Here is a 23196-nt window from a genome sequence, read left to right as displayed (position 1 = left end):
CGATTCTTCCATCTCTAGCCGGAAATGCCATAGTTGCGCCACCCCAGTCAGGTGGAAGGCCGCCAAGCTAACAAAATCGCTGGCGGGAGTGCCCTGTACCCGGAAAAACTGCTCACACTGGTGAAGCTAGCCGGAGGGGTCCTCTCGCCCGTCGAAACGGGGAAACTCCAGCCTGGTAAATTTGGGGGCAATGGTGGTGGCAACAGGGCAGGGTGGCGGTGGTGGTGCCTCCTCCGCCGAAGGAGGAGAGAGCGCGTTGTGGCTGCTGGAAGCAGCCTCTTTTCCAGCCAAGAACTGCCGGAACATAGCTCGGAGTTCGTCCTGATCCGCCGTCATAGCCTCCTGATCAACCCTCATAGCCTCGACCGTGGTCCGGAGGTTCTGAATGGCATCGGCCAGTGTCTGATCGCCCATGACGTTGGCTCTGATACCAAATGTTATAGGCACCGGGATATTAGGATCGCGTCACAGGCCTAGGAACTTAAGAATACAAATGAAGCGTTTCTGGAGTGCTTCGCCTCCCCAATCTTTCCTTAATAGAAAGCCAAAAAGTTTCTGAATTTCCAAAGTCCCCCTTCTTCAATTACATAGGTAGGTATTTATACATAATAACATAAAACAACCCACTAACCCACTACCTAAGTGCTTGTAACTACCTAAGAAGGTGGCTATCCCACTACTATAATAATAATAATAATAATAACAACAACAACAACAACAATAATAATAATAATAATAATAATAATAATAATAATAATAATAATAATAATAATAATAATAATAATAATAACAACAACACTATGGTTGTAACAAAGGACTTCTACAAAAAACTCATATCAACATGGATCTTCTTGAAGGTGTGCGACAACAACAAAATACTTCCTCAGAGAGCTTTCAAAAATTTGTTAATGCTGCCGAAAAGGGGGAAGGATTAGCAAGTCATTTTGTACCTCAAGCTTATGCATATGCATCACAACCGAGAGCTCCACAGCCGAGAGGACCATTGTGGAACTCATTCGACCAACAACAACAAGAGGTCGAAGTGGTCAAGGTCGAGGCCGTGTGAGCATGATTGATTATCTCAAAGGTACTTGTCCTAGTTCTAGCTCAACCTTGCATGATGTGTTACCACCTACGCTGAATGCACCAGTACCGAAGCCAATTGCCACAAGAATGCAAAAATTACAAGAGCTTCAAACCGAGTTCGGACATCGGAGTGAACAAATGTGTGATGACCGATCCTTTGATGAGTGCATTACTTGGCACGAAGCCGGCATGTTGAGAGGAGAAAGCATAAGAGAAGCCTATGGCTACTACATCATTGGACAAGTGACTGCCCCGTATCAAAATAAGAGCTACGACAATGACTTCAAGAAGCTACGGGCGCACATCAATGCAAAGCTAAGAGGGAGGTAAAAATTGTTTGACACATCTCATAATTTTGGTGTACATATTACTTTTGGCTAGCACATTATGATATTTTGGTACATTATTGCTAAGCTAAAATGTGTTGAATATGCATGACAAAAATTGGTACCATTCTTTTTGTGTCTTAGCTAGTTTATTTTATTTATTTGTGTTTAGTATGTCACAAGACAAGATTTTAATTTGGACCTAGAATTAATATGTTACACGTATAAATGAGAAGTTAAAACTTAGGGGGAAGAAAAATTCAAGCTAAAAGAAAAATGCAAACCCCACGATCAAAGTCTCAAATATACGTTTAGGATTGTCCAATTTTAAAATCTCTAAGTCTCATTTTTTTTTGTTAAACCCGTCAATTGGCTAGTCGAAATAAAATCAATCAAAAGAAATTATTTTTCAAAAATTGACAAAGCAAAAATGACTTGGGTATAAGTTTCGGCATCATCAAAAAGGGGGAAATTGTTAGGAATAAATTGTAAATTTTGATGAGCCGAATGTATTTTTGAAAAATCAAGTAGTCCCCAATTTTATTCTATTTGAGTCAGTTTAAGTCTACATAGTATGGTGCACCCATATCATTAAACCCATGTACAAGTCTGGAAGATCATAATTTATTTGAAGAAGTTAAGCGGGATTATGGCTTAACACAATTATGATGCGGATATGTTACCCAGAACCATGTTAGAAGATTTGGGTGATACGCGTGTAAGCTATGCTAAATAGTCCTAAGTTCAAATCTCAAGTTAAGCATTTTTACCTTACTAAGGAGCACCGTATGGGAGACTAACCCCAAGAAGGAGACTAGCTATCTTGGGAAACTAACCCCAAGAAGGAGACTAGCTAGCTTGGGAAACTAATCCCAAGAAGGATTGGGAAACTAATCCCAAGAAGGAGGGAGACTAACCCCAAGAAGGAGACTAGCTAGCTTGGGAGACTAACCCCAAGAAAAAGACTAGCTAGCTTAGGAGACTAGCTAGCTTGGGAGACTAACCCAAGAAGGAGACCGCTAGCTTGGGAGACTAACCCAAGAAGGAGACTAGCTAGCTTGGGAGACTAACCTCAAGAAGGAGACTAACCAACTTGGAGACTAGGCAAGAAGGAGACTAAGTAAAAAGGAGACTAACCAAGATGAATGCACAAGTCTCACAAAAGCCATGCACCAAATGAAGAAACACACCAAGTATGGTGGACCAAGTTCAAAATCGAAACAGAGCATCTCACCATGAACAAATATGAAGTTTTTACAGAAGGTTCCAGTATATTATTCTACAAGGATCGTGAAGGAGAAAATGAACTGATATATTTTAATCTGAACATCAATCTTTTTACGGTGGAACCGGAGACGCTCGAAGGAGGCTGATTCACGGAGATATTGCTTCATACTCAAGCAAGAATCAGCAGATAAATTATTTGATCAACTTGATATGTCAGAACATTTATGAATGACAAGAAATGTCAAGCTTGCCGCGCCGAACTTATTCAAATTCTGAAGGCTACAAAATTCAAGACACGGCAACGGGCAAAATATTCAAATCATCTGACAAAAGGCGAAAAGACTTCTACCTAATAGAATTCAAGTCTGAGTGAGAGAAAATTTTTATCTCTTTGTAATATTCTCTAATGAGTGTAGAAAGAGGGCGAAGTAACTAGAGAGAGCGAAAAACCCTGGTTGAGTGTAGCTTGTGTGTAGCACTCGTTGTAAAGGGCAGAGTAACAAGGGGAGCTTGTGAAAACCCTGTGAGAGCATAGCTTTGTGCGTAGTTCTCGTGGTGTAGGAGTACAGCTTGGTGCGAAGTACTCGGGAAGGCGGAGTAACAAGAGGAGCTTGTGAAAAACCTTGGAGGAGTGTAACTTTGTTCGAAGCACTCGGAGAAGTGTCGGTGGACACTTATTCACTATTGTATCTGGGTGATCGAAGAATAGTGAATTTCCTCTTTGAAGTGAAAGGAGAAGAGTGGAGTAGGAGAATTACACCATCTCCGAACCACTATAAATCTCTCTCTCTCTATTTACTGCTCATATATTTTGTGCATGCTTATTCTAACTGCGAACTAACCCGAATACGATTTATCGCATATCTTTATCTGTCTGGGTTTGGTAGTTCCCACGTTTGCATGAAAGCCAAACTTTACGTACATCATCTTTGAACCATATCAAGTGTTTCTAACGTGTTGCATGTTTAGAATCTTTCCTTGAGCACTACACAATCAAGCATAACACTTTACCGTTATATATTCCGATGTGCACTCTAAGTTGTTTAACATGCTTATGCTTGTTATTTAGAGTTGAAATTACCAAAGTGTTATTTGCCTTGTGTGCTTTGGAATTAAGAGTGAAAAGTTAGAGAAGTTTATTCACCCCCCCCCCCCCTCACTAGACTTCTCGCCACCCTTTCAGGACCAACAGTAATCGGTCATCTTGGTTTGTTATTTTGTTATTAGCCTGTGTAGTGCAGTGCAGTGTTGTCGCATGTGCGATTTTCATAAATGGTGAATTTGTTTCATCTTTTTACCTTTTTTGACCGGAAAACTGATCTTGTTTGGTTGTCTTCTTTGTAGGGAACAGTTCGGATGTATTTGTAGCCCCACCTGGTTCAGGCCCGCCTACTAGTCAAGTAGTTCCACCAGTTCCTCCCGTTGCACGTTGTCGAGTTATTTTATAAAATAGTTTGTATGTTCGCTATTAAATTAGGTAAATGTGGATCTTTGCTAATTTCTGGAATTATTTTATAATGTTGTTTTTTTTTTAAATGGTTATCTGGTCATGGTGTTTGCATTTCAATATAATAGCCTGTGCAAGTACTACAGTCTCTTATCTTTGCTGATTTTTTGGAATTATTTTACAATGATGTTTCTTTTTTTTTTTTTTTAATACTACTAGTATTTGCCCCCGTGCGATGCACGGAATGGATTTGTTAAAATATTTTAAGAATATTTGGATCGATATATAATTATATAAATTATTATATCGAATATTATATAATGCAATTGATGAATTGAGTTAGATTGATTGTATTTTCAAATGTTATCATTGCTTGAATTCGATCAAATAATTGCCCAAAGTTAATAGTCAATGTGTAGATGTACGCATTAAGTGCTGAAACTTTAAATATTTTAAATATTAGTGTTCAGTGAATTATATCTGGGGATCATATTTAATTTTGAGTGAATTATTAATATTCATTACCTTTTCCAATTTGTCTAATTTGTTTTCCATCTTTAAGCAAAATCTTCCTTACACATTCTATACATAATTTTACATCTTTACATATGCATATTGTAATGAGGTCCTATAATTTTGAATAAAGATGTGCTACAAAATCAGTCATAATTAATTTCTTTTGAATAATTCATATGTATTGCATGAACATTTCCATCTTTAATTACACAAATTTTCTTATAAATTGTGGATACTAAACGGTTCTATTCAATTTTCCATTTGTAAATATATATCTTTACACAACTATATTTCCAGTAACATATATGCACACATTTTTTTTAATATTTTCAGTAACTTTACACTTTATAAAATATATAACCGAGATTAATATTTTTTCCATCTCGGCTAAAATTTGTTTTTTTTTTTTTTTACATACTCGGCTAAACCTTATAATTACACAATCCTTATATTATTAGTATAAAATAACATTTGGTGTAAAAATTATAAATTTTCATATCGATTAATATTCTTTCCATCTCAGCTAATCCTTATATTTCCATCTCGTATTGCAAAACATTTTCCATCTTTAATTACAAAATTTTCCTTATAAATTGTGGATATTAAATGATTCTATTTCATTTTCAATTTTTAAATATATATATATATATATATATATATATATATATATATATATATATATATATATATATATATATATATATATATATATATATATATATATATATATATATATATATATATATATATCTTTACATAACTATATTTCAGTAACATATATATACAGTTTTTTTTATATATATTTCCAGTAACTTTATATTTTATAAAATATATAACCGAGATTAATATTTTTTCTATATACTGAGTCAGTTTGGAAGTATTTTTCATTTTCAGTCAATTATTAATAGTCATTTTCTATTTTTTTTAAAGGAGCCAGCATGGCATATATTAGATATAAACTGATATAGAGTCTGGTGGGATACTATCCCAGTACATAGCAGTAGCATGATCAAAAGCTGTAGACGCTAAAGTATGAGCTACTAAATTACTTGCCCTAGGAACAAAATGAATAGAACGATAATCGAAGTAAGTAGTAAGAAACTTGCAACTATCTATGGCATAGCCAACGTACAAACGCACAGGTCTAGTGGTGGTAGACAAATAGTGTTGAAGGGTTTGATAGTCCGTGTAGAGCTTAACATACCGCTCGCCACGATCTTTGAGCCATGATAACGCCTCTTTGCATGCGTAAGCTTCGGCCATCAATGGTGAAAAGCAATGGGGTAGAATTTTGCTGAACGCTGCAAGGTAACCTCCATTCTCGTCTCTTAGAACCGCCCCCACCGATGCATTGTTTGTGGTTAGATGGTAAGCCGCATCGATGTGATATAAACGAGCCAATGGTGGTGCGGCATTGCTGTTTGCGGCAGGCAATGGCGCTGCATTCTCGACTGCACTCTCGGCCATAGCTGCTGGCGAGGAGGGCGGATGTTGGCCGTCGCTGTGGTGGACTTGCCGCCATGCATGGAGTGCAGCGGTGGTCATTGTGATTAGCTTTCTCGGAGTTGGCAGATAAGCATCCCAAACCGCTCCATTCCTCGGTCTCCAAATATAATATAGGATCGCAGCTGCGAACATAATTCCATTAGTGTCCAGATTATTCATAACTTCAGCAAACCAAGAATGAAAATTATTCGCCACAATATTAGGGATTGGTAGTCGGGTGTCTCGCCATATAGCATTTGCAAAAGTAAACATAACCAATGAATGCATAATATCCTCATGTCCATTCCCGCACATGGCACAAGTCGGGTCAATCTCCACTCGTTTTTGAATCAGGTTGGTGGTAGTGGACAGGATGTTACCTAATACTCTCCATAAAAAGGTTATCCATTTTGGGGGTATTTTCAGATTCCATATAGTGTGCCATTTATTAAAAGCTCCCTCATTGTCAACATAGTTTCCAACAATAAGTCTGTATCCACTTTTAACAGAGTAACAACCCCTTGGGTCCCCATACCAATACCAAGTATCCTCATAGTTTGGGGAAATTGGTATCTTCATTATTCTAGCCACATCTATAGGCTGGAAAATATCAGTTAGGATCGAGTGATCCCATTTACCCGTATCCTGATCAATTAGTCCCACCACTTTTGCACCAGCTAGCTGTGGGGGCATCTTAGTGTGTATCATAAGATCATGATCATCCTGGAGCCAGGGATGATCCCAAATCAATGTTGTCTCGCCATTTTCATGCCTCATACCCGTACAGATTAAGTCCTTAGATGCCATAATACTTCGCCAACAAAAGCTAGGATTATTCCCCAAACCTGCTTCTGAGAATAATCCCCTAGGATAGTACATAGCCTTATAAACACGAGAAGCCAAAGAGTCAGTTTTAGTAAGCATACGCCATGCCTGTTTATAACATAGCCAGGTTAAAAGCTCTCAAATCCTTAAAACCAATCCACCATTTTTTTTTTTTGGAATACACAATCTATCCCAGGATTTCCAGTGGATACCACGATCAGTTCCAGAACCCCACCAATAACGATTCATGGTCCTTTCAATAGTTGTGCAAACAGATATAGGCAACAAAAAAAACACTCATTGAAAAAGTTGGCATAGATTGAGCCACACTTTTCAATAAGACTTCCTTGGCAGCCTGTGATAACAATTTTTTGCTCCAGGACCCGATCCTGTGTCTGATTTTAATTTTATCCTCAATATATGAAAAAACTGCCTTTTTTTATTTCTTCCAACAAAAGAGGGTAGTCCCAAATATTTACCAAAATTAGGAGCCTGGACCACCTGTAGGACCTGCGCCACTTCCTCCGTGTCTGTCTCGCATGTATTCCTACTATAACATATACTTGACTTATGATAATTCACCACCTGCCCAGATAAATTCTCATACTTGGACAAACAATTTTTAATCTCATTAGCTTCCTGCACATTGGCCTTAAAAAATAATAGACTGTCATCAGCAAAAAATAAATGGGAGATGGGGGGAGGCACCCCTCGCGACTCTACACCCATGGATAGAGCCATTACTCTGTGCCTGTTGCAATAATAATGAGAGACCTTCTGCACAAATAATAAATACTGAGAGACGGATCTCCCTGCCGTAACCCTCTAGTGGGCGTTACCCTCTCACTACAGTTGCCCTTGACCAAGAAATTGTATGACACTGTAGTAACACATAACATAATTAACTCCACCCAATTATTACCAAAGCCCAAGGCCAGCGACATACCACGAAGAAACGACCACTCCATTCGATCATAGGCCTTAGCCATATCTAATTTGAGAGCACTCCATCCAACTATTTCACATTGTTTTCTGTTTAAATAATGCCCCACCTCAGCAACTATTAGAATATTATCTGTTATGAGTCTATCAGGTATAAAAGCACTTTGTGAGTCAGATATTATTTCATCCACCATCGGCTTCATTCTATTCGCAATCACCTTAGCCACAATTATATACACCATATTACTCAGGGCTATAGGTCTGAGATCATATACGGCTTCAGGGGTACCTTTTTAGGGATTAATACCACATTAGTGTCATTTAACCCAGGGGGAAAGAATCGAGATTCTAAACATACTTTTATAAAATTCGAAACATCCCCTCCCACAACATCCCAAAAATGTTGATAAAACCCCGGATTCATCCCATCAGGACCCGGTGCCTTATCAGGAAACATTGAAAACAGTGTTTTCTTACCTCCTCCATTTCAATAGGTCGTTTTAGGGCTTCATTATGGGCTGCTGTTACCCTCATGGTAATATTTTGAAAGAAATTTTTGCCACTCTCAGGATGGCCAGAGCAGAAAATATTATTGAAGTATTCCAAAATAACGTTGGTTATGGCCTTCCCTTCCATCCAATCCCAGCATTATTCATAACTCTAGAAAGGAAATTTTTCTTTTTTCGATGAGACATACCTGTGGTAAAACTTCGTGTTGGCATCAGCATTCTTGAGCCAGTGTTGCTTGACTCTCTGTTTCTAATAAACATCCTCCTGAAGTTCAATTCGGCTCAGCTGTTCCTCTAGACGTTGGAACTCAGCCAATGAAGCTGGGTCAGAATGACCTCTCAACTGCCCCTGCTCCTTCCTCATATTCATGATTTGCTCACCAAACTTATGAAAACGATCACCACCCCATCGGGATAAACGGTCTCCACAATATCCAATACATCCCTGCAATCCCATAACCCTTCCTTCCTCCCATGACTCCTCAACCACACCCCTACATGCCTCATCATGCAGCCATGCCATCTCAAAACGGAAGCCCCTCCTCCCATTTCTGTTCTCAATAAGGCCCTGAAGGCCTGAATACCCAAGAAAGCGCAGACTGGTCAGAAGTGCGGGTCAATAGATTTGTCACCCTTGCTCTTGGCACAATCCCACGTCATTCCTCTGTTGCCAACACCTTATCAAGCCTCTCCTCAGTCCAGGCCTACGTACTTTCCCCCCATTCCCAAGTGAACTGATATCCTCCCACAGGCATCTGAGATAATCCACAGTCCTCAACAACATCCCCAAAACCGCGAAGGAGGCTATTTGGATACGGATTACCCCCTCTTTTTTCATGCTGGTAAAGTAGATTATTAAAGTCCCCTATCATAACCCATGTGAGTTGGGACCTAGGTGCTAGTGAGTTGATCAACTCCCACGACTCATTACGCCTATTACAATCAGGAATTCCATAGAAACATGTCATACGCCAATCTGGGAAACCTGCCACATCAACCTGAACATCAATATGGTTTTCCGAAAAGCTCAAAAGCCTGATTGTATTATTCTTCCTCCACAACAAAGCTAGTCCACCACTCAAGCCTACACAATCAACATAAAACAGTCAATCAAAGCCAAGTTTAACACGAATACGTTCAGCATGTATCCGTCCCACCTTGATTTCCATTAAAAATACAAAGTTAGGTTTCTTACGGGACACAGGGTCCACAATCTCGAGAACTGTACGTGGATCACCCAAGCCACGACAGTTCTAACTTAGGGTACTCATTGGGACGTGCGGGCCTGTGATCCAGGTCCCGCCATGAATAAGTTTTTTTGAACATCAGACATAGCTACATTGCCCCCATCGCCCAACTGCCTCTCCAAACCATCTACGCCACCCTCCCTCTTTTTCTTCGCTACTGCCACAACCCGCGAGCCTAGCTCCCTCTCATCTGGCATGCCCGTCTCCTTCACCACTGCCAACGTTCCACCATCTACAAACCCTTCATCATCCGGCCGACCCTCCCCCTCCGTCGGCACTAGCCAATGATCGCCTACTGCCCACGGTCCACGACGTGAGCCAACCTTTAGATCAGCCAAGAACGGGCAATCTTTCGGCTTAGCCCCAGCATCCTGAGCCTTCTTACAGAATTTGTAGAGGTTGCCTAGTAACCCACAATAGAAACAAAAATTATGTAGTCACTCATATCTAAACGAAACCCAACAATCAGTTTTTTCACGCTTTATGAACTTCATCTTTCGCTCGATCGATTTTTCCACTGGGATGGCCACACGGATTCGGTAGAAGGGTTTCTATGGGGCGTTTGCAAAACGGTCATCACCAGCCACATACATTCCTAGATGATTCCCAAGCTATTCAAGAATTTTAGTCGTGGTATAGCCCATAGGCAGGCCATGAACCTATACCCACATATCAACAGTATCCAACTTAACATCTCTGGGCATGCAACATCCCATCATGCAGTTGGCAGCAAACCAGCATTGCATTCTCGAACGCCCACGGACCATCATTCAACACACGGTTTATATCAGTCTTATGATAGAATACGAATAAGAAGAGCTTCGGTTGAATCTCCGTTATCTGCACCCCCGATACCGGTTGCCATACGGATGCCAAGACCTGTCGCATATACTCAATCTTTACCAGTTTGTTCGTCAAGAATCGTCCAACAAGCATCCACTTCCTCCCTTCCCAGTCGCCAGAATCCCAGCCTACTCCGCCTCCTCCGGTTCGGCCTCAAACGCAGCCGCATCATCATCCTCCAGGACCATGTCGGCCCACCATGCCGTGATGGTCGGAACATCACAATCTGCCCGTACCGTCTCCATGCAGTGTTGTTCGCGATCAGAATAAGCAAAGCACTAAACGGTGCTAGGAAGAACCGGAAAATAGCTAGAGAATTGATCGGAAAACAATGAAACTAGGAGAAACCCTAGAGAGGAGTCTGAACCATGTCATTTTCTATTTCAATTGGCCTAAATTTAGTGTCATTTTTATTTTCAGTCAATTATTCTTTTTAATACATATTAATTAATTAGTTAATTATTAATATCAGTTTTTTTTTTTAATATTTCCACTAACTTTACATTTTATAAAATATATAACCGAGATTAATATTTCTTTCCATCTCGGTTAAACGTTGAGATGCAAACTTCATTATACATTTTTATTAATACATTTTATAACAGTAATTTTTTTATCTTTAGTAATTTAATAATATTCAAGTATTAATATTCATTTCCTTTTCCAATTGGCCCAATTTACATAAAAAATTTATATTTCCAGTAATTTATTAATATTCAAGTATTAATATTCATTACATTTTTATTTTTTAATCAATTATTAATATTTATTTCATTTTGTGCATTTGAGTCAGTTTCAAAATATTTTTAATTTTCAGGCAATTATTAATAGTCATTTCCTATTTCAATTGGCCTAAATTCTGTGCCGTTTTAACTTTTAAATACTATAATTTCACCTATGGACATGCATGTGTGGGTAAACGAATAAAACAAATGAATATTCAAAAGAATGTAAACCCATTAAATCTTTCAATTTAAACAAAAGACATAAATTTTAAATTTTAAGTTTTAAATTTAAATATAAAATCTATACGCTTATTCGTGCAGTTTACTGAATATGTTTATTACCAATTAATTATAGTAGGAATAGGAAAGTAGGAAAGAATATATTATATTAGGAATTGTATTACCATATTTTATGCGTAAGAATTTTATTTTTATTAATAGTATAAAAAAATTAAATTTCATTAGATTTTAAATAAATGTTACCATAATTATATGTAATAATTTGTCATATATAAATTTCTTACTTTAATAATATTAATCATATGATAATCTATTCTATTAATAAAAAATAAAATCCTCCCTAGATAACAATTAGAAAAACACCATTAGATACTCAGTACTTAATGTAAGTATTTTCCCTAAATACAAAATATTATAATATATTGTATTATTGGGTGGCTGTGGTGCAAGTGGGAGATTAAGTCAGGATATTTAGTTTAGCTTAAACTGAATATCTGCCTATATTGATAGCATGTAGGCTTCTAAGCAAAATAGTCCTCCCACAGCTCCCGTGTTCAGGATACAGGATACAGGATACACGTACCATCAGGTATTCGGGAGAAAAGTGGTAGACAAAATCACTATAAGAAAAATCACGAATCGCGACGGAAAAATTCCATCGCGAATCACGTTTTGCGACGAAATGGCAACGGAATTTATTCCATCGCCTTGCCATATTTTAAAAGACGACGAAATAGTTCCGTCGCAAAATTTGGCAACGGAACTTTTTCCGTCGCAATTTTTGCAACGGAAATATTTTCGCCACTAATTTCGTCGCTAATTTGGAAATAAATATTCCGTCGCTATGTTTGTTTTCCATGCAAATTCCGTGACATAATAAAACGATAAAATTGTTTTCCGTCACATTTAGCGCAACAAATATTATTTATTTAAAATTATTATTTTTATATAGTAATGTGAGCTTTTAAAATGTTAATATAAAACTACAATGACATACTAAAACACTATTAATTCTAAATTATAATATAATTCTAAAACATTATCAATCAACGTTAAGTTAAAGTAATAATACATTATCAATCCACAACAATATAATAGTTTTCACAAATTACAATCCACATTAAGATCAATTAGGTTGGGATGGAGGTGATGATGATCAGCTCTCCTGCCATCAATAGCATCAAATTCAATGGCAGAGGGAAACTATCTAACTCACCCACATGCTTACTGCATCAGTGTATTCAGGAAGGGATGGAGAGCTGCCTGATGGGCGTTTGAGAACCAATTATACTAAATCAAGAATATTAGGCTATGTATGTCATTCCTTGAGTATGTGTCAAGACATTCACCTAGAACAAATTTAAGTACAATTTAATGAGTCAAACCTAACAGGGTCAAAATCTATATACAAATTGCATTGCATGCACTGTTCAAACATATAAAACAGGTCTGCAGCAAGATCAAGCTGTAGTACCTAAGGTCAATGCTAATTCAAGCAGAGTCCCTAGCTATACTAGTTTTACAAAGCATTTTATTTTATATAGAAAAAAGAAAGGAACAACTATTTATGAAATTATCTGTTTTATATACTGGCATTCCTATATATCAGTTGTACCATTCCTATACCATTCAAAAAACTTGTGGATATTGACTTCAATCTGCATGTCATTATACACCATTCAGCTTATTGGAAAATAGAACATGAATACACATAAGGAAACTGACTTGAGAGGTTCATGCATTTAACAAGACAACAAATATTGAACTCCAAAACAAAAAAAAAAAAAAAAAAAAAAAAAAAAAAGAGCACTGAGTTGTTTACTAAACTACCAAAAGCTGAGAACAATCCACTCCTTCAGCAAAAATCATCAGTGAATTCCCATATCGGTTATGTTCCTCACCTATCGGAGCTTTGACACAGACATACCATCTGATAAGAACAACCGTGAAGTTTAAATTGCAAATACAAATATTATAATGAATTCATTTCAAGTACTTAATAAACAACAACTTGCACATAGCCTAATCTTCTGGTGTTCGTAGTTTTAGATCATCATATTAAAACTACATAGAGAAAAATGTATGTCATTTCATTTATAGAATACAAAGTAACACAGGCTCATCAGCAGTTGATGCCAAAAAATTGTATAGATGTACAATTTTATATCACTGGTGGCGTCTATATTGGCCATCCAAGAATGCAGAGATCACAATAAACCAGGCAACACAAAGGTAACTTTAGAGGAAAAAGGAAAACAAATTATCCAACACATGCAGACTTAGCAAAGTTCTACTGAAATGTTTATCAAAAACATAAAGCAAAACCAAAATTATGCTTAACTTAAAATTAACAAGAAAAAGATATGCAAACAAGGGCACACACTGGGGGATGAGAACTGATTGTATTATATTTTCTGAACTTGATTACAATGAGATCAGATGATGTGAATATATAGAGTAGAGAGTCACAGTGTGACAATGATAAGAAGTAGAGAGTCACAGTGTGACAAGGATAAGAAGTTCTAAACAGACTCATATACATAGAGTCCTAATACTCCCCCTCAAGCACAGTGTATACTAGTAACCTGTAGCTTGTCCCTTAAGGAAGAAAATCTAGGTCCAGGCAGAGCTTTGGTGAAGATATCAGCAAGTTGATCCTTTGTGGAGATGAAGTTGACTTGGATATCGCCCGAAGCTACTCGATCACGAACAAAATGATAATCAATCTCCACATGCTTGGTGCGCGCATGAAAGATTGGATTGGCACTCATATATGTAGCTCCTAGATTATCACACCATAATTTTGGAATGGAAATACCCGGAATCTGTATCTCACGCAATAATGACATAATCCATAGAACCTCAGCACAAACATCTGCAAGAGCTTTGTATTCAGCCTCAGTGGATGACCTGGCAACAGTTCTCTGTTTCTTGCAAACCCATGATATAAGATTACTCCCCAAGAAAACAGCAAAACCACTCGTGGATTTTCGATCGTCAAGACAACCAGCCCAATCAGAATCAGAGAAAGCATGAATGTCTCTAAATGAGCACCGTCGTATGCGTAAACCATGATCAACTGTTCCCTTAACATACCTAAGTACCCGTTTGAGCTGCTCCCAGTGTGATATGGTGGGGGCATGCATATGCTGGCATAACTGATTAACTGCAAAGGATAGGTCAGGTCGTGTGACAGTGAGATATTGCAGTGCTCCAGCTAGACTCATGTACTGTGTGGGATCATCATATAGATCTGAATTGAAGGGGACAGTTTTCGAGACAGAGATAGGTGTAGAAAGGGGTTTGCATTCAGACATTCCAGCCCGTTTTAAAATATCATTCATATACCGTTGTTGAGATAAAATAATCCCATTGTCACTCTTAACTGTTTCAATACCCAGAAAAAAATTTGGTTCACCAAGATCTCTGATTTTGAATGTAGCAGACAGTTTGGACAAGAGCTGAGACATAATACCTTGATCATTTCCCATTACAAGAATGTCATCCACGTACACTAATAGATAAATCAAAGCAGAGTCTTTAGAGTAATAGAACAGAGAGACATCTGTCTTGGATGCTTGAAAGCCAACCGATAGTAAGAACGTATGTAGTCGATTAAACCAAGCTCTGGGAGCTTGTTTTAACCCATACAGAGATCTTTTTAACAAACAAACATGATTCGGGAAGTTAGCATCAATATAACCAGGGGGTTGCTTCATATAAACTGTTTCAGCCAGATTACCATTCAGAAAAGCATTATGAACATCTAGCTGTTTGATAGACCACCCAGATGATAAAGCTAGAGATAGAAGGAGTCTTACAGTCGTAGGCTTTACCACTGGACTAAAAGTGTCGAAGAAGTCCTGACCTGGAACCTGATTAAAACCTTTCGCAACCAGCCTGGCTTTATGCCTTTCAATAGCACCATCAGCCTTTCTCTTCGTACGAAACACCCATTTACAGCCAATAATATTCATACCTGCAGTGGGTGGAACTAGAGACCATGTGTGGTTATGCAGGAGAGCATTGAATTCTTGGTTCATGGCTTCACGCCACTCAGGATATTTGACAGCTTGAGAGTAACATGTGGGTTCCGTGGGATGCACTTGAGCTGCTAGAGCAAAAAGATGAGCATCTACGTTGCTGCGAGTGGCCATAGAGTGAGTACGGACATTGGGCCTGATGGACCGCCCACGTGGACGGCCTCGCCGGCGAGCAACAGGCTCTACAGGATCACCCGACGAGGCAGCCTGTCCAGGATCCACGGCTGGTTCGAATGAAGCAGGTAGTGGCGGTTCTGGCAGCTCATCATTGGACACGGCAGGAATAGGTGTGCTGTGACTGAGAACAGATTCCGCCCAAGGTCCAGAAAACGGAGTAGATAGATCCTGCAAAGAAGTTTTAGTAGCAAAGGGGAAAACTTCTTCATCAAATCTGACATGCCTGCATGTGTAAATCTTATTAGTATGTAAGTCCATGCATCTGTACCCCCTAAAGGACTCAGGATAACCTAGGAAGACACATGGAGAAGACCTGTATGACATCTTATGACGATTATATGGTCGAAGATGAGGGTAGCATAAACACCCAAAGACACGGAGAATAAGATAGGAAGGAGGGGATTTATGTAACAGGAGATGAGGACTGGAGTTATTTAATACAGAAGATGGCATTCTGTTAATTAAATAGACAGCAGTCTCAAAGGCAAAATCCCAAAATTTCAAAGGAACAGAGGCATGAGCGAGAAGAGCCAGACCAGTTTCAACAATGTGACGATGTTTTCGTTCAACACGACCATTCTGTTCATGTGTATAGGCACAGGATTGTCTATGTTGAATTCCTAATTGAACAAACAAAGAATGCAACTTTTTGTACTCAGCACCTAAATCAGACTGAATGGCCTTTATTTTGCAATTAAAGAACCGTTCAACAAGAGTACGAAATTTATCAAAGATGACATAAAGATCAGACTTTAATTTCATAGGAAAGAACCATGTATAACGGGAATAGTCATCCACAAAGATCACAAAATAACGGAAGCCAGAAGTAGATAAAGTGGGCGCAGGACCCCAAATGTCTGTGTAAATAAGATCTAGGACTTGAGAACTAGAGGAAGCAACACGGGGGAGGGGAAAACGGGCAGATTTGCCTAATTGACACGCATTGCATAAAGAATTATGACAACGAATATTATCACGAGACCCACTAACCAAACAAGAACGAAGTATATGGCTAAGAACACGGTTATGAGGATGACCTAGACGATTGTGCCAAGTGGAAGCCGAGGCGCGAGCGGAAATAAACGCTGACGGAGACGAACTAGGTAATGAAAGTGTGTATAGTCCCCCCGAACTATTGCCCCGAAGAAGTATTTCCTTGGTATTGATATCTTTTACAACAAAAAAAGGAGGGGTGAAACTCAAAAAAAGACTTTATTATCGGATGCAAACTTCTGAACAGATAATAAAGAATTAGACAAATGCGGAACGTGAAGTATATTAGACAATGTAAATGATCTAGAAGGGGTATTAAAAGAGGCATGACCAACATGACTAATAGATAAACCCATACCGTCACCGACACGTAAAGTGTCATTACCAGTGTACTTCTCTGATGTAGAAAGGGCAGCGATGTTCGGAGTTGCATGATTTGTGGCTCCAGTGTCCGGAACCCAAGTATGAGAATTTGACGAGGTTTTAGCAACTAAACCATTCTGAAACACCAAATTAGCCTGAGAACCCGGAGCCCCTGAATATCGCCGAAAACAGTTGACTCCCGTGTGGCCGAAACTTTTGCAAATTTGACATGGATCATTATAGCGCCAAAAACAATTGGCTCCCGTGTGACCAAAACGTTTACAAATTTGACACGGATCATCATAGCGCCAAAAACAATTGGCTCCCGTGTGACCAAAACGTTTACAAATTTGACACGGATCATCATAGCGCCAAAAACAATTGACTCCTGTATGGCCGAAACCTTTACAGATTTGACACGGATCATCGAAGCCACGTTGCTGACCTCCACGGTAATTAAGGTTGCCATCGTAGCGCTGCATCTTCTTAATTTTATGAATCACAAAACCCTAGCTAACTGATACCAGATGAGAACTGATTGTATTATATTTTCTGAACTTGATTACAATGAGATCAGATGATGTGAATATATAGAGTAGAGAGTCACAGTGTGACAATGATAAGAAGTAGAGAGTCACAGTATGACAAGGATAAGAAGTTCTAAACAGACTCATATACATAGAGTCCTAATATGGGGAAGTGAATCTGTATCCAGCACAGGTCCCACACATGCACCCCAGAAAAGATCATTAGCAATCAACAGAATGAGAACTATTATCATACTCAGAAATGAAAACATGAGAACATTACCAAGAACACTAACATAACACATTCACAAGAATACAGAGGATTTAAATTCTAAAGAGACACAGATTACTTGAAAAATAAAAGAACAACATTGATAAAAAAAAAACTTGGGGTGTGTTTGGTTCGCACATAGGCATCGGAATCGGAATGGGTATCAAATACTTGGTAATGGTAATGGGTTTTGGTGGAAGTATTTAACATGTTTGGTAGTAGGGTGGAATGGGAATGGTTACTAATAGTAGTGCTTGAGAATGAATAAGGGAATGAAACCCTTATTTTATTTGGGTATGGGTTTTTAAATTGATGGGTATTTGAAACCCATAGTAGTGTTCTAAAAACCTATCAACCAAACAACAACAATCACTTTCATACCCATTCCTATGTGCAAAACCCACCAACCAAACACACCCTTGATAAGATATAGTAACAGCTACTACCATTAACCACAAATATACACTAATACAATTATACAAAACTAATACACAAGTATATCACCACAAATCTATTTAGGCCACCGCCGCACCCCGCAGCCTAAGGCTCCAGTCACACACTCACTTGACAGTTTACAGACATATATCACTAACATGTTTAAATGAGGTTTCAGAATTAGATTGTGATGTCTTTGGACCGAATTAAAATATCTGAATTGAACTATATAAATTAATTGGACTGGTTCGGGTCTATTATTTCATCATTATTAAACCTCTATTTTTTTTAATTAAAGCACAAATAATAAAACTAGTATTTAAACTAGTATTTCAGAATTAGATTGTGATGTCTTTACACCAAGAATTACTGTTTTGTAATGTGTATTTCATTCTATTTTGATCCCTATCACTTTCTGGATGTACAAAACAAAATCTTAGACAACAGAACACAACACAACACACAAAAAAATTAATTAATTAAATTAATTAAATTCAAGGAAAAAAATCAGCAGATATACACAACACACAATTTTATACTATGATATGCAAACTAACAATTAGTTTTAGTCTGGAAATTGTAGTGTATACTGGAACAAATAGCATTATAAAAATTACCTGGGAGACTATGAATACTTAGAGTCTTGAAATTTTGGAGCCTGGACTCTGGAGAAACACACAACAAGCAGCAAGTTCTGCATTTTTTTATAAAAATAAAATTCGTGCGATTTTTTTTTTTTAATATATAAATCAAAGTGAACAATTAAACAATTACTCAAATAACAAATTAAAAATTATCAAATTAGTATGTATGCAACTTCCCTTTGAAAGAATGAAAGCTTTTGATTTGAGGCGTTGAGGGCGAACCGCGAGCAAGCAGTGTCTCAGAGACTCAGAGATGTGAGGGCGTGACTCAGGCGAAGAGGAGCGGCGACCGGCAACTCCGGGCTTCGGCGAGGCCTGAGAACTGAGAAGACGAGGGAGGCTTGCTTCACTGCGTGAGAACTGAGAAGATTTAGAAGACGAGCGGCGAAGCGAGGCTTGAGAACTGAGAAGACGAGCGGCGAGAACTGCTTGAGAACTAAGAACACGAGCATAGCGACTCCGATTCCGGCGAGGCTGAGACTGAGAGCGGGAGGGAGAGGCAGAACGGAGATGCCAGAGAGTGAGGTTAGCAATATGTTTGGTTGTAGAGGGGGAATTACGTGGGAAAGGAATTGCGATTCCATGGGAGATGAATTACTGGGAATTTAAATTCCAGTGTTTGGTTTACATGAATAGAATTACTGGGAATTTCAATTCCAATGTTTGGTATAAATGGGAATTGAAAAGGAATAAGTAATATAAAGTCCAAAATGTCCATTGTTATTGTCAAACATTAATTTTAGGTTAAAAATGGAAGGGGTAATTTTGACTCATCACTATCTTTTTTTCTTCCTAAAATCCCAAGGGGACATGAGATTTTAATTCCATGAAAAATGAAGGAATTACAATTACATTAAATTACAATTCCTTTCAACTAAACAAGAGAATTTTGTGGCCTTTGGAATTATGTGAGAATTAAGTGGGAAGAGAATTTAAATTCCCTTCAACCAAACACCCTAGGCTTTCCTGAGGGGAAAGGAGCGAGGGCTAAGACGATAGAGTGAAATAAAATTTCAAGTATGTGTCTCAATAGGCCGTTTTAAGTCTTTTACAAAAATAAATAAATAAATAAATAAATAATCGATGTCGTTTGAGGATAAAGGGAAATAAAAGTTTTTTTTTAAAAAAAAAAAAATTTGCAACGGAATAAATTCCGCCGTTAATTCCGTCGCAATATTTATTCATTTCAAAACGTTTCTTTCTTTCGCAACGAAAAGTAAATATGTCACTTTTCCGTCACTAAATAGACGACGTAACTTACATTCGTCGCAAATTCCGTCATAAATATTTTACCGCCAAGATTTCGCGAGTTTTATTTTCTCTTTACGCCAAAAATCGCGACGGAATTACTTTTTGGTGCAAATTCCGTTGTTAATTTGCAACGGAAACTATTCCGTCGCTATATTGCGACAAAATAGTTTTCGTCGCGATTTTTCTTGTAGTGAACACTCTGCAGGTTTACCATCCCAGCGGCAACACTAACAACTATGACAAGGAATATTCAGATGATCCTGAAGCTTCCGCTACTACGAGTCAGGTTAGTCGTTACTTTAATTTACGTTAGCCTTATTATTTTCTAACATTTTGTATCAGAGCCTTAAAAATCTCTGCATGCCTAGTTGTATTATTGAATACGAAATCAGTTTTTTATCGAAAACTATTGTCATATACATTGATTTTTAGTATATGCTGTTTTTCAAAATTTTGTTCAGCTTGGAATTTAATTATGTGCATTAAGAATAATTAATTTCCTTTAGGATATAGAAATTGTTATTTTTTGGGAACTAACCATCGCCGGGATCTCTCTTTTTTTTTATCCGTTTTGGTCTTTGTTTTCCGTCGCAAGTCGACCCCAAATGATTGCCGGTGTTTCAGATTTTCCAGCGATCTCCATCGACGGCGAGCTTCACGTGGGCGAAGTCAGGCGTTGTCCTCGTGATCAATGGTGATGCGGATACAGGAGAACCGCTCCAGTGACGCTAAGAACGCCGTAGTGACGCCGTTGAGGAGCCACATGGTCACCCCGTCGACCTTGCCACAAGAAGGAGACGAGGAGTGGCGGACGACGGCGGCGTTGGTGAACCAGGGCATCGGCGGACTGGCGGCGTCGCGACGAAGGCGTTGGTGAAACTGGAGTTGCAGCGATGTTGTACCGTCGCCACTGCTTCCTTTAGGTAGCCGTTACTCCTAGCGACGCAATTAAGGGCGAGCACGACGGCGGGCGGCGACGAGCAGCGAGGTGTCGCGGCGAAGACAAATGGCGAAGGCGGTGCACGGACTTCCGGCGACGTGGCGGCGTCGCGACGGAGGCGTTGGCGGACCTGGACCTGCGACGAGGAGAGCCGGCGGAGGCGAGCTGGACTCTCCGGTGACGTCGCTGCATCTCCCCTTCTTCAGGCGGCTGCTGCTGCTTCTTGTCTGATTTTCCGGCGATGCATGGAAGAAGACGAAGGAGACGATACATTCCCTATTAAAGGGCAGCTGCAAATTATCCTTTTATTTACCATATATTTATTTGTCTTATTTAATATTACTTATTAAATTATGGTAAATGGTAATTATATTAAGTTTTTGCCATATTAATATTAGCTAATTTAATATTGTATATTATTTTTATGACAAATAGTAAATTAATGGTAATTGCTTGTTTTTGAAATAATAATGCCATTTAGTTTTTCTTTTAATTTTGGCATTAAAATTTTTAAATTGAGAGATATTAATGCCCTCTAATTTTCTCTTAATTTTGACATTAAATTTACAATTAAATTATTATTCAATTTTGAACAAATATTAAGTATTAAATTTGTTACTTGAATATTAATTTAATATTGATGTGCATATTAAATTGCCTAATTATTGCAATTTATTTAGGATTTATGAGTTAATAATATATTAATTTGCAAAAATCCAAATATGCTTTGTATATTTTTAAATTATTTTATTATAATTGTACATTTAGAAAAGCATATATTAAGGTTGGATATATAGCATATTGTTAACTCATAGCTTTTATATTAAATATCATTCAATTTTGGATCCTTGGGCTAATTTTGAACATTATAGCCTATTAAGATGACTTGTTTGGTTTCTCATTTAATTTTGAGCATATTTTAGTCCTATTTTTTTTTTACTTGGGACTTTAAAACCTATTTTGAACAAGCTATTTAGGACCTATCTTGGTCAGTATGGATCTTGCTATTATTTGATTGATATTTTAATAATAATTGTAGCACATTATAACATGTTTATTAAGGTTCAAGTATTACTAACTACCGTATTTTGTTAACGGTATTTATTGTTGGTGATAATATAATGTTTGGATCTATTTCCATATTAGAACATTTATCATTCATGTTATAATAACCCAACAGGGTAGCTTAAGTGGTAAATGAGCTCTCTTTGTGGTGGAGAATTTTGGGATAACTCGAGTTCGACTCCCATAAGTGACAATTTCCTTTGGGCTAGCTTCTGTAAGACTCGGACCACAATGCGTGGTTGACACCAGAAAAAAAAAAAAACATTTATGTTATAATTAACTTGGGTCATTAAGGTTCACGGACCATTAAGTATTTAAGGATTACAATTATCATATGAAGCCATTAAGAATTATAATTATTGGTTTGACCATTAAGAATTATAACTATTATTTAAATTGATTATGTTTTTAATCTATTAATAGTTTTTAGGGCCTTAACAATAATCTCAAGTATTTTTTATGGCAAGCAATGTACATAGTTGATATATTGACTTTACATTGGTAATTTGGTTATACCTTAATTTCAGTCTCCTTATGACTCATTATAGTCATGGTTGATTATTATGTGGTAAATTGAGATTAGTATTTGGCATCCCTTAATTACAGTTTTGCATTTATTGTAATTATTACTAATTTGCATTATTAATTACTGTTATTAAGTTTAGGGGCTAATCTCATTTATTACCTTTCATAATAATTATTAATTAATGGTAATCTACTATATTTGGTACATTGGTAAGATTACCCATGTCACTTCATTTTTTTCATTACTATTAATAATGGTAATTGAGTGTTACCAATAAACTGTTACATACCATTGGGCGATTCATTAAGGTTACTAGCATTGACGAGTCAACTAAACTCTCCGCGAAGATGAGATATTTTGAAAGCTTTCTTTGCTATCGATGTTAGTGCTATGGATAGATGCGGTTTGCATCACTAAGGTACACAAATCGTTAATTGCAGTTTACATTTTATTATTATTGGTAACTACTGTTATAGTTGTTATAACTGTTAACTGTTTTGAACTAGTCACATTTTTTCTTTAAGAAAATTGAAACATTAAGAT

The 23196-nt window shown here is 37.7% G+C and overlaps 1 long non-coding RNA gene across 1 annotated transcript; it reads right to left on the bottom strand.

Moving 5' to 3' along the window:
• Window positions 1-12407: 12407 nt before the first annotated feature.
• Window positions 12408-18925, bottom strand: LOC109150293. The gene is made up of 3 exons (XR_002049122.1): window positions 18845-18925; window positions 13249-13348; window positions 12408-12767 (listed from the first exon to the last, which is right to left on the bottom strand). It is a non-coding gene; the product is annotated as an uncharacterized LOC109150293 (long non-coding RNA).
• Window positions 18926-23196: the final 4271 nt, after the last annotated feature.

Source organism: Ipomoea nil, unplaced genomic scaffold (assembly GCF_001879475.1).
Source record: "Ipomoea nil cultivar Tokyo-kokei standard unplaced genomic scaffold, Asagao_1.1 scaffold2269, whole genome shotgun sequence".
Taxonomy (NCBI): Eukaryota; Viridiplantae; Streptophyta; class Magnoliopsida; order Solanales; family Convolvulaceae; genus Ipomoea; species Ipomoea nil.
Note: the sequence above shows the minus strand (reverse complement) of the source record. Positions and strands in the feature narration are given on the sequence as shown.